Source organism: Prunus avium, chromosome 8 (assembly GCF_965620075.1).
Source record: "Prunus avium chromosome 8, drPruAviu1.hap1.1, whole genome shotgun sequence".
Taxonomy (NCBI): domain Eukaryota; kingdom Viridiplantae; phylum Streptophyta; class Magnoliopsida; order Rosales; family Rosaceae; genus Prunus; species Prunus avium.
The window spans coordinates 6,599,894-6,614,730 of NC_142291.1; the positions used below are offsets into that span (position 1 = coordinate 6,599,894).

A 14,837-nucleotide genomic window follows, 5' to 3' on the forward strand; every position below is an offset into this window, starting at 1 on the left:
GTAATTATTACATACAGTCGTCTGTTATTGAGTACCACGACGGTTTAATTTAATTTTTTACTTTTTGTACAATGTCATATATATTTCTTTATTTCTTATAACAGAAATCCGGGGAAGTAGAAAAGATAGTAGAAAATATAGAGGAAAAGAAAGATGAAAAGGTAAATTCTCATAACTTTGCCTTTTTCATTTGTTTTCCAATTTTCAGACGTCTATATTTTCTTTAAACCGTCGTTTGTTTTAAATTTCCACGGCAGTTTTTATTTAATTGAATGTTTAAATTGTTGTACAAGCTTTCTTATATATATATATATATATATATCTCTTTATTTATTAAAACAGCAATCCAGTGTTGGAGAAAAGAAAATTGAAAAGGTAAATTAATTAATTATGAATTTTGCATTTGAATTAGACGTCGGTTTTATTTAAACGACGTAATAAAGTATTCATTACGACGGTATTTTTTCCCCGTCGTATAACTTAATTTCAGACGACGGTTTGTTATTTAAACCGTCATATTTATTTATTTACCACGTCACTTTATCTTGCTTTATTTCTTCAAACAGGATACTGAAGTACCATATTATTCAAAGCTGGAGTTGCCATCTTCTTTACAATCCCTTTGTAGTTATGTGGAATCGACACTAAAGCCTCAGCAGAAGGCTATGACCTTTACAATTGAGAAGGAGGTGTTTGGCATAGATCGTAATACCTTCGTCTTGCATGAAGATATTACCCAATTTGCTGGCATGGAGGAAATTGGGGCTACTGTAGTTGCAGTATATATGAGGTTTGTCCTTATTTTTATATTCATTTGACACTCGCCTTTATGTTGAAAAAAAAAAACACTCATGGTTTCAATTCATATATTTAGGTGCCTATTTGATCATTTGAAAGCTGCAAATATGGTAAATATGGTTGGCTTTATAGACCCTGCTCTAGTTAGTGCCGACGCTGGTTCATTAACTGAAAGATCACGTATCGTATTCAGTCGACTTCAAAAAACAGATGGTGAATAGATTTTCCTGATGCCTTACAATCCAGGGTTAGTCTCCAAACAAAAAACAGTATTTTGTTTGCTCTGCATATAAAACTATTTAACCTTTATATTTATTTTGTGCAGCCGTCATTGGGTCTTGATCATTGTGATAGCAAAGAAGGAGACCGTCTATTTTCTGGATCCACTGCCTGGCAATCGAGTTGTGGATGAGGAGGGGAAAAACATAGTGAACAGTGCTTTAAAAATGTATAATTCACATATAGGCAGAGTAGGCCGTAAAGCAACTCTTTGGAAAACTCTGCCCGGCACTCCAAAGCAACCAAGCAGCGTAGAATGCGGGTATTATGTCATGCGCTTTATGAGAGATATCATAAAGGATACTTCCCTGGAATTTGAGAAGATGGTAAGAAGAAAATTTTCAGATTTATTTTTATGTGGGTTTTTATATTATCAACGACGGTAAATTAAAAATAGCGGTAAATTAAATATATATACTACGTCGGTAAATTAAAAATAGCGTCGTCTGTGAGATTAATCTTTGTTTATGGACTGCAGTTTGCCAAGGGAAAGGATCAAGCGCCATACCCCCAAGCTGTCATTGAAGAAGTTAGGAAAGAATGGGCAGAGTTTGTTTGTGTTCATATGGAGTAGAGGAATTTTAGCATACTTAAACATTTTTATAAAATGTACAAATTTTGTTAGAATTAGACAAGTTTTTGTACAAAATTGGTTAGAATTAGACATAAACATTCTTAAACATTCTTTTTTTCCCTATGAATTTCAAATAGGTTTTCATTATTTTTTAAAAACGGAAATTTGTGACCGACGTGTAAACGCACTTGCAACGACATAATTACACAGAATACCGTCGTCTTTATAACTATCAAAATTCAAAATATTCATAATAAATTTAAAATATAACCAAAAAATGCACCGTCAACCTCCCTGTAAATTTGTTGAGGTTTTCATGTTGTGAAAAACCGTAGTTTTTTAAAAAGACGTTGTACACACATAACAACGTCACAGTTTTAAAAAGCGACGTAAAAGGTTTTTCAAACGACGTTGTTGGTTCTATAGACGACGTTGTTTTCTTGATTTTAGACGGCGAGAAGTTAATAGTTGAGGTCGTGGAAAATGGTTTGTACGTCATTTTCTGTGTAAAAATGGCCATGGTTTTAACTTTAAACGACGTTTGTTTAAAAATTACGTCGTTTATTATAATTTAAAACGTCTTTAATTTATTAACGCCGACGTGGTTTGTGGGTTTTTAAAATAATATTTTATTCTATTTAATTCGAAATATTCATAATAAATTTAAAATAAATCCAAAAAATGCAACGTCAACTCCTATGAAGTCATTGAGATATTTTCTTCCCCCTTAAGCTTTAAAAAATTAAGTTTGAGTTATACAAATTTAAAATTACCACCAAAAAGAAAAATGCTTTCATGAGTCACAACATCACTTATACTTTAATGGTTTAGGATTTAGGGTTTAGGGGGATAAAGGTTTATTTTTGGGGTTTAAGGTTTATGGTTAATATATATTAGGCAGTAAAACCATAAACCCTTTTCTAAAATTATTTAAACATATATATATATAATTTAGGGTTTATATTTTATGGTTTAGGGTTTAGGGTATAGATGTAATAAGCGTCATGTTTATTTATATTGTTAACGACGGTTTTTTTGTTTTCCGTCGATGATTATCGAAGGGCGCATTTCTAAACCGTGGTTTCTTTAAAATGACGTTGTACACACATAACAACGTCATAGTTTTTACAAAGCGACGTAAAAGGGTTTTCAAACCGTCGTATTATAAAGTTAGGGTTAATTACTATAGATGTCCGTGAATTATGGCCCCAGCTGCAATTAGGTCCTGCCGTCCAATTCTGTCAATTTATCTGTCAAAATGAGGGGTAAAAGCGTCCTTTCGCTCTGTCTCTCCCTCTCTCTTTCGCTGTCTCTCCCTCTCTTTCGCTATGTCTCCAAACCATCGTCTATCGACCACCACCTAGCCATCGCCAAAAACCATCAAGGCACCCATGCCTACTTCTTCGCGAGTTCATAGCTTTGCCGACCAAACCCCTTCCTTGTTGCGAGTTCATAGACTGAGATAGAGAGTGACAGAGACAGACAAAGACAGAGAAAAAGAGAGGAGAGAGAGAGGTTCACAGAGAGACAGCCAAAACCCAGCCTCGACATAAATGACCTCTACCTTCCGCTCTCGCCCAGCCCCCAAAGAATGGAGGGCAGTCAAGGGTCCAAGGGCTGGTCTCGTCAAATTACCATTGAGAGAGAGGCAGAGAGTGGGTTATAGCAAGCCAGTGGCGATGGACCTCAAAGTCTGTGCTTTTGTAGGCTGGGATCAGAAGCAGCTTTACGCAGGCGGCTGCGGCGATAAACCACCATAGCTCTGTCATGGGCTTGTTGGGTTTTGGAGGTTTTTTCAGTTGCGGGGTGGTTTGTGCTTCCATGGATTTGAAACTTCAGAGAACAACCAGGAATTCGATACAGCCAAAACTGACTTCAAGAGAAATGAAGGAGAAAGAAAAAGAAAAAAAACCTGAGATTTCAATGCATTTTGAATTTCATTGCTATGAACCCTTGTGTTTTCTAGATTTATTTTGTTTCTGGGTTTTCTTTGTGGCTTGAAATTATGGTTATTTGATATATGAAATTGTAGCCATGCTGGGTGTATTTGATTTGGTTGAAAGTATAAAGTTTCAGCTATTTGGGGCTGAGATTTGATGTGGGTATTGAAATTTCAAGTTTGATATTTGTTGGGTAATTGATTTTCTGGACTCAACAGAGTACTTCAGTAGTATCAGTAGTATTGGGCTCAGCAGAGAACCCAGCTCATAAATCCTCCTCTCCTTCTGAATCTCCATCCAATTCTCAATCTTTTTCGTGTACTCACCCTCTCTCCACCTCACCAAATCCATCAACATAACACCTGTATTGAAATAACAAGGCTTTTTCCCTTCAAAAACTTTAGAGAGCTCAGAGTCTTTCCAAAACCCATCAGAAAAATACTTGGTGAAATTTGCATGGCAATACTCTGGAGCACCAATCACTCTCGACCCAGATAAAGAGATCTTCCATAGCTTCTGCACATCATCCACAACTATGACATCAGAGTCGAGATAAATCACTCTCTCCACACAGGGGTCGAGCAAGTCAGCTAAGTAGTTTCTCACGTAGTTCAATGGGTTGTCGAGAGCTTGTCGAATCGAAGACGAAATCAGATTCTTGACGCGGCTTTCCCTGAACACATAAACTCGGAAACTCAGTGAAGGGAAGGTCGATTGGACAATGCGAGTGAGGTCCTGTAAATTGACTAAACTTGAATATGAGGCGATGAAGTGGAAGAAGGTGTTTTCTGGGCAAGAAGCGTGCTTGAGAACAGAGTGAACTGCAGCCATGGTGCCTCTCAAGTACTCTGAATCAATGGTCATCGCGACGTGAACAAGCGAGGGATCGCAAGCCAATGCCAAGCTCTTCAAATTCAGACCCAAAACAGGGCAGCTCATGCTCAAAACCCAGTTGCAGGTTGGGTTTGGATTTGGGTTTTGAGGGCGTGGACTAAGGAAGAGGGGGAATGGGTTGCAGGAGAGAGGGAGAGACAGAGAGGAAGAGCTCTGAGAGAGAGGAATTTGGATTTGGATTTTTTATTTTTAAGTTTATTTATTTATTTTATTATTATTATTATTTTCCAGATTTTTTAGTTTTTCTTTTCAGTTTTACAAACTGTATATTATTTATTTACCCCAAAAAGACGGTTTTACCCCTCATTTTAACAGATAAATTGACATAATTGGACGGTAGGACCCAATTGCAACTAATTGTCTAATTAGAGGATGTAATTGCCACGAAAATTAGTTCACGGACCCAATTGTAATTGGGGCCATAGTTCACGGACGTCTACAGTAATTAACCCTATAAAGTTATAACGACGATAAATAATTCATAACTGACGTAGTTATCACAACTGCCGAACGACTGTGTATTTTAATAAACCGACGTGGTTACTTTGGGGTTCTGAAAACGACGTCGTTGTCTTTTTAATACTCGCCAAATGACTTTTGGATTTCCGATGTAGTTATGACGACGCTTGTTTATCTAAACTGACGTTGATTAGTCAAATATGACGTCGCTATGTATATTAGAACCGACGTGGATATTTACGATATTTTGTTTAAATATTTATTTCTATAAACGTCGTCGTATTTTATATACAACGTCGTGATCATGTAAAAGACAGCCGTGTTTCTCTATTTATACGTCATCTTTACCAAAATAATAGTCGTCTAATATATCTGAGACGACGAAGTTTTTCAGCCAATCGACGTGGAAAATATATGTAACGACATAAGAATAAAAAAAGAGACGTGGATATTTAATATAACGTTGTTTTTGTAAAAGAATGACGTCAAAATATCTTTTTACGTCGACAAATTTACCTATGGATATCAAATTACGTCGTGAATTGTTTATTTTTTACTTCGTTTTTGATATAACAAGCGACGTGGTAAAATTTTAAGACGACGATTTTTGATTTGTTACGGACGAGTTCATGCTCTAAGACGTCGTCTTTTGTAACGTTCAGGTTCGATATCTATCCTTTTAGACGTCGGTATTATGGTACTGGAGTCGTGTTATTTGCAATTACATGTCGGCTCTTTATGCTTCTCCGACGTGATATCGTTAATAACTGTTTCACAATACCGTCGTCTTTCTTCAATTTTACTTCGCTTTTAGACGTCGGTAAATTCAATGCCGTCGTTGAATGCTCCAAAACGTCGTTTTTTATTGACAATTTTATGAAAACAGACGTCTGTTTTTCACAGTTTTATGAGGACCGTCGTTTTATAATACTGAACCAGTATTTTATGTACTGATTGTTTTGTGGCCAAAACCTGCATAATGAAAGTGAAGAAAACACATTACAATTTATTACAAAATTAATGTCATACAGTAGTGCTGTTTAGGACATAAGTAATTTCATAAATTACAAGAGCATCATTCAATCCATATATCTTCACACCCATCTCGAATATTTTGACTCCCAAACTCACCCACTAGTTCATCAAATGTGTCAACATTTGGCATCCCTCTAGTAAATGGCTCACACTCAATTCTCACATCACCTAAGACATCATCACCAATAACATCATTATATTCTCTATTAGGCGCTGATAACACTACCGACCAACCATGATGCATCGGGTCGTCAACAAAAAATACTTGTTTGACTTGAGAAGCCAAAACAAATTGGTCATTCCTATGTCCAATTTTACTCAAATCTACAAGGGTAAATCCAAGTTCGTCGACTACAAGGCCGGAAGTACTATCTATCCAATCACACCTAAAGGCCGGAAGTAATATCATGGTGATCCAAAATCACCAAAATCATTATCATCCATCTCTATTTCTTCAGACACAAAACTGTACCTACTATGGTCATCATCTTCTTCAACATTTCTACTAGCATTAGTTGTTGGTTCCCAAGGTTCTCCATGAAATGTCCAGTTCTTATAGCTTTGGCCAACTCCATTAAAGTATAAGTGATCCCTTATAATTCCAACCCCAAACAATTTCAAATTCGCACATTTAACACATGGACAACGGATATGCGTTGTAGTTAGAAGATTTTCTACAGAAAATTGCAAAAATGCTTCCACCCCTAACTCATATGCCTTCGATCTTCTATCCGAGTGCATCCATGACTTATCCATCTCCGACACTATATCCTATTATCTATAATAAGGTGAAAAGACAAGCAATGACTATCACTATAGCAGATTATATAAGGTTTTAATAGCAAATAATATAGTAAACAGACAACGGTTTTTAAACAACAACCGACGTATTACACATATATAGACGACGGGTTTTAAAAAAAACGTCGTCTAATGCTAGCAAGAAACAGACGCCAGCGAACTTGAACCACGACGGTAGTTAAACAATGCGTCGTGGTATATATTTACAAACGACGGTTTGTTAAAAAAAACCGTCGTCGTATGCATAAAAAGATATCGAAATCCCAGTTTATTTTCAAGAACCCAAAATATATTCAGAACACAACATATACATTAATTTTTATGTTGGGTATTAAGAACACGTATACTAAGCACGAAACCAACATATACTAAGCATGAAAACATTAAATCCATTCCCGATTCATAATAACAGAGAGTGATTAAAAGATCCGACAACATTATATCCATTCACGATTCATGAAAACATTAAACACTAAACACATTAACCCATACCGTCGACAACATTAAAAAATCACAAAACCCTTTACCACAGAACTGAATATCATTCAATGAATTTACAAACATGAGATTAGGGTTTGTACTTACAGGTAGGCAGAGCTCACAGATTATGGCCAACTTGGATTCGACGGAGTTGTAAACTTGGCCAACTTGGATTCGACGAAGAGCCCAACTTTGAATTAGAGTTGAAGTGAGAGAGCGGAGCGAAATGTTTTAGGTCACAGACTATGGCCAACTTGGTTCAAGGTTACAAGTATAAGAGTTAGAGCGAAATCTGAAATTTTAGGTCAAGGTGAAATTTTTAGAAAGCGCGCTTTTTAAAAAACATCGACGGAAACAACAAAACAACCGTCGTTAAAAGTTCAACCTAAACATGACGCTTATTTAAAAAATGACGTCGTTGTAAATATCCTTACGACGCAAAACCAAACTACCGTCGTTAAACCCTAATAGACAAATATAACCTAAACCCTAATAAATAAAACCACAATTATATATATATATTTTAAAAAAAAATAATTTCTCCAAAGGGATTAGGGTTTTATGTCCTAAAATATCTCGTCCATAAAACCCTAAACCCTAATCCCTTTTCTAAATTTATATAAACCCTAAACCCTAAACCCTAAACCATAAACCATGAAAGTATAAGTGATGTTGTGACTCATGAAAACATTTCTCTTTTTGGTTTTAATTTTAAATTTGTATAACTCAAACTTAATTTTTTAAAGCTTAAGGGGGAAGAAAATATCTCAATGACTTCATAGGAGTTGACGTTGCATTTTTTGGATTTATTTTAAATTTATTATGAATATTTCGAATTAAATAGAATAAAATATTATTTTAAAAACCCACAAACCACATCGGCGTTAATAAATTAACGACGTTTTAAATTATAATAAATGACGTAATTTTTAAACAAACGTCGTTTAAAGTTAAAACCCTGGCCATTTTTACACAGAAAATGACGTACAAACCATTTTCCACGACCTAAACGTGTATAATGTAATTAATACACGTCGGTATATTACAAAAAACGACGTGTTAAATAATATACCATGACGCGATAGATTAATTTATCGACTTATTATTTTGGAGTATACTACGACGGTACCTACAACACTACTGTCGTGTTTATTTACCACGTCCTAAGTTCAAATTACCGTCGTATTTTTTCAATTTATACGTCTGCCTTCTCTGTAAACCGCCGTCTTATTTTTATAGATTTTTAAAATTAATTAATTTTTTTATTTATTTTGGTAATATCTTTCTTAACACAAAACAAAATTTAATTCTCAATCCTCAACAACATTTTCATCTTAAAAGGCAAATCTCTTCGTGTTAAATATTGATCAATATTTACACAATATATGTACACAAATTTGGCAAATACATCGTGGTTTCTTTTCTGCCTTCACCCTCAGCTTGTTCTCATATGCAAGCTGGGCCCTCTCCTTCCTCTTGTTCTCAAGCTCCTGCACAGCCACAGATGAATATCTAATAATTTCATAAAATCAAAATCAACAAAGTGTGAAAAGCTCACTCCTCGATTCCTGGTTACATTGTAGTCCCCTTTTCCACAGTGATCAACTTCAAAACTCATGTGTAGCAAGGTGGAACCAGCCTTAGAACCTGTTGTGGGTTTTGCCTTTGGGGTGGGGAGAGTGGGGGCTGGGAAGAAGCTGGGAGTGGGCTTGAGGTTCAGAATGAATAGACTTTTCTCTGATTTGGGAGGAACCCACTACAGCCACCACCTGAGTCCGTCTCTGCGAGTGTTTAGGGCTTTATCTTATCATAAGGAGCATCAGGAACCCACTACAGCCACTACCACCTGAGTGCGGCTGCAAACCCATGCAGGTTCTAAAGCTGGTTTCACCCTTGCTACATAGGAGGATTTAGCAAACCCATGCTTGGTCTTGTGAGGAATCATTCTGCAACCCTAATTGAAAACTGAGAGTTAAAAAACGCGTGAAAAAATCATATTTAAACAAAATATCGTAAATATCCACGTCGGTTCTAATATACATAGCGACGTCATATTTGACTAATCAACGTCAGTTTAGATAAACAAGCGCCGTCATAACTACATCGGAAATCCAAAAGTCATTTGGCGAGTATTAAAAAGACAACGACGTCGTTTTCAGAACCCCAAAGTAACCACGTCGGTTTATTAAAATACACAGTCGTTCGGCAGTTGTGATAACTACGTCAGTTATGAATTATTTATCGTCGTTATAACTTTATAGGGTTAATTACTGTAGACGTCCGTGAACTATGGCCCCAATTGCAATTGGGTCCGTGAACTAATTTTCGTGGCAATTACATCCTTTAATTAGACAATTAGTTGCAATTGGGTCCTACCGTCCAATTCTGTCAATTTATCTGTTAAAATGAGGGGTAAAAGCGTCTTTTTGGGGTAAATAAATAATATACAGTTTGTAAAACTGAAAAGAAAAACTAAAAAATCTGGAAAATAATAATAATAATAAAATAAATAAATAAACTTAAAAATAAAAAATCCAAATCCAAATTCCTCTCTCTCGGAGCTCTTCCTCTCTGTCTCTCCCTCTCTCCTGCAACCCATTCCCCCTCCTCCTTAGTCCACCCCCTCAAAACCCAAATCCAAACCCAACCTGCAACTGGGTTTTGAGCATGAGCTGCCCTGTTTTGGGTCTGAATTTGAAGAGCTTGGCATTGGCTTGCGATCCCTCGCTTGTTCACGTCGCGATGACCATTGATTCAGAGTACTTGAGAGGCACCATGGCTGCAGTTCACTCTGTTCTCAAGCACGCTTCTTGCCCAGAAAACACCTTCTTCCACTTCATCGCCTCATATTCAAGTTTAGTCAATTTACAGGACCTCACTCGCATTGTCCAATCGACCTTCCCTTCACTGAGTTTCCGAGTTTATGTGTTCAGGGAAAGCCGCGTCAAGAATCTGATTTCGTCTTCGATTCGACAAGCTCTCGACAACCCATTGAACTACGTGAGAAACTACTTAGCTGACTTGCTCGACCCCTGTGTGGAGAGAGTGATTTATCTCGACTCTGATGTCATAGTTGTGGATGATGTGCAGAAGCTATGGAAGATCTCTTTATCTGGGTCGAGAGTGATTGGTGCTCCAGAGTATTTCCATGCAAATTTCACCAAGTATTTTTCTGATGGGTTTTGGAAAGACTCTGAGCTCTCTAAAGTTTTTGAAGGGAAAAAGCCTTGTTATTTCAATACAGGTGTTATGTTGATGGATTTGGTGAGGTGGAGAGAGGGTGAGTACACGAAAAAGATTGAGAATTGGATGGAGATTCAGAAGGAGAGGAGGATTTATGAGTTGGGTTCTCTGCTGAGCCCAATACTACTGATACTACTGAAGTACTCTGTTGAGTCCAGAAAATCAATTACCCAACAAATATCAAACTTGAAATTTCAATACCCACATCAAATCTCAGCCCCAAATAGCTGAAACTTTATACTTTCAACCAAATCAAATACACCCAGCATGGCTACAATTTCAGATCTCAAATAACCATAATTTCAAGCCACAAAGAAAACCCAGAAACAAAATAAATCTAGAAAACACAAGGGTTCATAGCAATGAAATTCAAAATGCATTGAAATCTCAGGTTTTTTTTCTTTTTCTTTCTCCTTCATTTCTCTTGAAGTCAGTTTTGGCTGAATCGAATTCCTGGTTGTTCTCTGAAGTTTCAAATCCATGGAAGCACAAACCACCCCGCAACTGAAAAAACCTCCAAAACCCAACAAGCCCATGACAGAGCTATGGTGGTTTATCGCCGCAGCCGCCTGCGTAAAGCTGCTTCTGATCCCAGCCTACAAAAGCACAGACTTTGAGGTCCATCGCCACTGGCTTGCTATAACCCACTCTCTGCCTCTCTCTCAATGGTACTTTGACGAGACCAGCCCTTGGACCCTTGACTACCCTCCATTCTTTGGGGGCTGGGCGAGAGCGGAAGGTAGAGGTCATTTATGTCGAGGCTGGGTTTTGGCTGTCTCTCTGTGAACCTCTCTCTCTCTCCTCTCTTTTTCTCTGTCTTTGTCTGTCTCTGTCACTCTCTATCTCAGTCTATGAACTCGCAACAAGGAAGGGGTTTGGTCGGCAAAGCTATGAACTCGCGAAGAAGTAGGCATGGGTGCTGATAGGATTTTTAGTACCTGCGCAAACAGGGTTAAAATCACTTAAAATACTTGCAAGAATACAAGGATATTGTAGTATAGATGCTCATGCAAGGTCGTTGTCCCCAAAGATTGTTTGACTAATTTGTAATTAAACTAATTCTTAATTAATAACTAAAATGGATTTTATCAAAGATGTGAAATTTATGAATTTGAAAAGATTAACTTGACAATAAAAGAAATCGGAAAGTTGGGAAATTGAAGAAAAGCAAGTTTTAAAAACCAATTTATAAAAGCACTAGGGTTTCACCGTCACCTAGCAATCCTATGAATTCTTACCAATTACTTATGATTTGCACATGCCACTTTGAAGGTTAGGTTTTCCTAATTTATATTCTACTTGGAACCTCCAACATAGAACGTATATCTAACATGCAACCCGTCCGGACGTTCGGATCAAATATGAACATGAAAGACTCATTAAGTTTTGTGAAAACCCTTTGAAAAACCATGCAACCCTTAAGACGTGGTGTTCATCTTAAGTGAAATTACAATTATTAACCACAAGAAGCCAGCGTCAATTTCAGGGAACCTTCCGACCAAAATAGCATCCAATTACTTTTCTAAAGATCCTAATGGTGATCAAGCATTAAGACAATTAGATAGTTTAAAACAGTGATTAACAATTCAAAGTATGCATGCAATCAATCATAAGTAATTAAATAAAAATCACATATTCATGCTAAGGTTCAAGGCTTCACCCTAGCAAAGAGAGTTAGTTACGCATAATCATAACTAAAACCCAAGAAAATATCATTCCCATGAATAAGAATAACAACACCTTGAAGTAGAAGTTCTTCAAAAACCCTAGCAAAAGTTGCGTTCCAAAAGCCAAAAAAGAGCCCCTAAAAATATCTGAAACATAACTTATATACCTCCTAAAACTCAGCTCCCCAATCTCCACAAGGAAACTAGGTTAAAATAAAATAAAACTAGGAAATCAAATCCAAATTGGACTAGGAGAATCTGCCAATAATCTGCCCAGCCACGTTTTGGGCACAAATCTCCTCCAAATCCGGCCCAAGATAGCTTTTTTTAAAGATAAAAACGTTCTGAACACTTCTCCAGAAGGCCATGAACCCATCCGAGGTCGTCTTGGGCTCCAAAAACGCAATAAAGGCCCAAAACGTCACTATTCCAGCACAGCGCACTGCTCCTTTATTTTATCGCCAGAAAATAACCGCTTGGTAGAAACATCTGAAATTTTGATACGATCAAGCTAAGTGACACACGAAAGTCCTCCAACTAGAATTACTCCAAAATTCATCTATTTGATTATGTTTTGCTCCAGAGGAAGTCGAAAGTCCTATATTGGAAATATAATTCAAAGTATCAAAATTCTTCCAAAATATCAACCAAAATATACTAAGAATGAGGTTAAATATATAATATAAAATATGCCCATCAGGTGCCTTGATGGTTTTTGGCGATGGCTAGGTGGTGGTCGGTAGACGATGGTTTGGAGACAGAGCGAAAGAGAGGGAGAGACAGCGAAAGAGAGAGGGAGAGACAGAGCGAAAGGACGCTTTTACCCCTTATTTTGACAGATAAATTGACAGAATTGGACGGCAGGACCTAATTGCTCCCTATTGTCAAATTAAAGTACGAAATTACCACAAAATTTAGTTCACGGACCCAATTGCAACTGGGGCCATAATTCACGGACGTCTACAGTAATTAACCCAGGAAATAAAAGTCAAAGAAGATAAACCATGCACAGAGTGCCATGCTTTGACAAGATAGAAGGCAGCAAATTAGATCAGCATGACCGGTTTGCCCCTGCTCTTGTTCGACCCTCTCTGCCTCTTCTGTGCTTGAGTTTGATTGACAGCAGACATTAAAATATTAAAATGTTGTTGACATATCAACATTTTCCAAAGCTGTGATCACAAAGCGGAATCACATTATCTCTTTATCGAAGGTGGGGGCACGTAGACAGGTGGGTGGATAGGTGTTGCTGACATATGTGTAGAGGTTTTTTTTTTATCTTTATGCATTGTTTTTATACATGTGTCAAATTATTATTTGCATAAAGTTGGAGGGAAGCAATGTATGTTTTAAAATCTTATTCTTCATCCCCGTTAAGCTTTTTCCCCTCATTCCCGCTTTAATACCTTCAATGTTCATATGACTCTCCATTTGGATGAGGGAAAATAACTCGAAATTTAGTTAAAAGTCAGGAATTTAAGAGGAGAAATTGACAATTCCCTTATTTGGCAACTTAAGCGCGAAATTTATTAATCGATGAGCGGAAAAAGTTTTGAAAATTTGGGTATCAAATTCCCGAGTTTAATTTCTACCAAAATAGACATCATTTCACAATTTCCACATTTTCATTTACAAAATTCGACATATATAAATCGAAACACTAAAATCTTCTTTCCACCTGTGTGTGCTGCTGCTTCTCCTTGGCTTTGCATTGGCTAATACCAATGCTTCCAGGACAGATCCACCCGTTGTTTGTGAAACTCTCAACTGGACCAATTTCGATATTCTGTTTCCGGGGTTCACATTTGGCACAGCATCAGCATCGTACCAAGTCAGTGCCTTCTGAGGGCTTAATTAATGTTACTCCTTAATTTGGTTTAATTTTATTTCAGTTTCAGATCATCTAGCATGTCCCATTCATACATATAGGCATCTTCATTCGGTATATCGTGTTATATAATATATATTTGTATATACAATTCAAGTAGAAGGTGCCGCAAACGAAGATGGTAGAGGACCAAGCGTATGGGATGCCTTCACCCACGACCATCCAGGTCTGTTGAATCAAACAATCAATTAGTTTTTTTTTTAAATTGATGACCAGCTACTTCATTTCAAAGGCTATTATACAGAGCGAATTCATTTTATTTTAAGTTTTTAAAAGTTCTCAGTGGAAACTGCGTAGAAATATATGTCGTTCTCAGGTTTGTGTGGATAAGTGCCTTAAACAACTAAAAAATGGAGGTACTGTTGAATATTTTTAAAACACGACGCACACAAATAAAAAAGCGTCGTCTTTTTAAAAAGGTTTTCTTCAGAGTTAAAATCTGACCAAAAAACAACGACAGCAGGTATGAATCAACCGACGTAGAAAATAAAGACGACAGTTCACCAAAAAACCTGCCGTGTTAACTCCTAACTAAACACGACCAACTGTTCTTTGTCCGCGTCGTATAATATAATGGAATCCACGTCGTTTTACTACGACGGTGCCTTCTCTGTAAACCGCCGTCTGAATTTTTATTTCTTTTTAAGATTTAATTATTTTTTAATTTTGGTAGCCTACGAAAATTAAAATGAGATCCCAAGAGGTATGATATCTTACCATTGAGATCTTTGGATCCTGATCATAATCGAACCACCAAAGTGAGAAAGATAATATTTTAA

The 14,837-nt window shown here is 36.9% G+C and overlaps 2 pseudogenes; one reads left to right on the plus strand and one right to left on the minus strand.

Annotated features, from left to right (window-relative positions):
* Positions 1–3,723: 3,723 nt before the first annotated feature.
* LOC110771833 (putative galacturonosyltransferase-like 9 pseudogene) lies at positions 3,724–4,523 on the minus strand (annotated as a pseudogene).
* Positions 4,524–9,878: 5,355 nt separating this feature from the next.
* LOC110761365 (putative galacturonosyltransferase-like 10 pseudogene) lies at positions 9,879–10,734 on the plus strand (annotated as a pseudogene).
* Positions 10,735–14,837: the final 4,103 nt, after the last annotated feature.